The sequence below is a fragment of the Lepisosteus oculatus genome, chromosome 15 (assembly GCF_040954835.1).
Source record: "Lepisosteus oculatus isolate fLepOcu1 chromosome 15, fLepOcu1.hap2, whole genome shotgun sequence".
Lineage (NCBI taxonomy): Eukaryota > Metazoa > Chordata > Actinopteri > Semionotiformes > Lepisosteidae > Lepisosteus > Lepisosteus oculatus.
The window spans coordinates 20,509,246-20,511,660 of NC_090710.1; positions in this window are offsets into that span (position 1 = coordinate 20,509,246).

Genomic DNA, 2,415 nt, shown 5'->3' on the forward strand with positions numbered 1-2,415 from the left:
TCGCTCAATTTACTGGACAATCGCTAGAAAAACACATTTTAAATAATGTGTATCTTTACTACGGAAGCGCATTGTTGCCATCAAGGGAAAAAATCATGTGTATCCCGTAATTACTTTAGTTCTTTCGAATCTAATTTTCAGTACTTCAATTTTATTAATCTAATCTCCACTCTTTTATTTTTTTTATTAAGACCCAAAAAGACCGTTAGTCATATTGATTTTTATTAAATCAATCCTGTGTACATTTTTTAAATATATTGTTCTTACTATTAGCAGGATCTATAAATATCAAATTATAAAAGTCTGTGTCTATAAAAGAGTGACAGCAGGGCTCCCGATATTTGCAATACTGAAATAAAGACCTTACTCAGGTGAGAACTCTCTCTCTCATGCCTTCCTTGATGTCCATGACAATTCACTGTTTATTTCATTAGACGTTAACACCAATGATCTGCACACCCTTTAATTATTTTCCTTACATTTGCTGGTTTTACAAGAACGTCTTATGTTGAAAAGATAGACAACAGCAAGCGTATGTTGTGCGAACTGTGCAATTGCAAAAATAATAATCGGAATTTTACTTATATAACTAAGTTATATTATTTATCGATCCTCTCTCTGTCGTCTTTAACCATCTTAACATAAAATTAAAGGATACTATATTAGTTATAGTGTAGAATAATATTTTGAATAATTTGTAAAAAACTAAATGTTTTATTTTGATTATGTGCACTTTACACAGTATCGTTATCACCAGACGCTCGATGCTCTTATTGCGGCAAAGGTTTTATTTTGTACTTGACTGCAGAAGTTTTATTAACAATTTAATTGTTTGTTAATGATAATATAACGATTAACTATTAGTTCAGTAGGAAATTGTGGTTAGTTCATGTCATATTAAGCGTGCATGTGCATAATAGAGATCATGCCATTTTTCACAAATAAAATGTGTTCGTGCGCTGGTATCTCTGATCTATACTGTTTAAAAACTGTTTTTTATGAGGAAAAGAAAAGAGAGTTATTTCCTTTTAAAATGCATAGGAGCATACTTGCAAGTTCATCCAATATCACGGGAAGTCTAAAACGACTCTTACGCGAGATACAATGTGACGTGTCGATATTCTGAATTTCTACATACTGTTACTGCGTTACTTTAATAATCGGCTTTAGCAAGTTGCCTTTTATTTTCATTAATTCTTTGAAAAACAACTCCAATCCATTTAGGAGATCATGAAGGTCTAACAGTTTTGCGAATACAAAATGAAAACTAAACTTTCGTGATTTCCCAAAGAAGTGGTTTTTAGCTCAGAGTTTTCTGTCTTGTGTTGTAGCTGCGTTCCCAAAGCACAGATTAATTGATTTCAATGATCTTTTTGAGCTACTTGTCACGAAATGGTGACTCCTGAATGCAGGAACATTTTAGCTCCTGTAACCCAGTACGGCACATAGCAATTCTAAGGGTGCTAGGACCCCTTTTCTCCTGCAACAGGTTTTTTTTTGTCTCCCAGGCGCATCTGTGCACCACAGACCAGACAAAACAGTCATTTTACATAATCTCCCTTTTTACTACGGTCTGTTAATCTGCTCATCGGACAAACGTGTCCCCATAACTGCACAGCTGCGCGGCCGCGCACCCTTTTCAAACTGTAATAATACTCTTTATAAATGTTTCTCTTAATCATAGCGGTTTATTTGTTATTATTATTATTATTATTATTATTATTATTATTATTATTATTATTATTATTATTATTATCGAAGATGGTACTAGGTTTACAATAAAACGAAACACTGTTATGGAAAAGGACATGTTGGTACATCAGTGAGTAGCACAAGATTATCTGAGAGTTTTTACAATCCGAACCCGGCAAGGCAGTGGCGCAAAAAGAGCGAAGGCGTCGTGCATCACAAATTATTATTCCTAGAAGTGTAGAGTTGAGTCACTCTTCATGAGAAAGGTGATAGCTGGTTGTCTTCAGCAGAATCAGCATAAAGGGAGGCAAACCGCACCCGTCTTAGGCTCGGTAAATTCAATAGAGTGACCACCCGATCTTGCTCCGAGCTGCAGTCATCGGGGTGAGAGGAGAAGTGTTTCGCAGAGTTTGCTTTTGTGTCTACAAAACACAAACATTCAAACTGACGAAACGCGTGTTCATCATCTCTCAACTGTGTAATGTTCTTGTTTTAATCTGCCTTGATCCGTGTGAATTTTACATTTTACACTACCGCTGGTGTCTCTAGATACACAACATTATTTCTGTAGAGTTTATCTTTAATATTGCTCCTACGAATTTGCTTTCAGTTGGTACTATATCAGTATGTTTGAACTGTACAGAGATAGAGTATTCCTCTTCTGGATTTTTAGTTTGGTTTTGCGCAATGGGGCTGACCTCCCTAGCTTCCAACTTCCGTTTG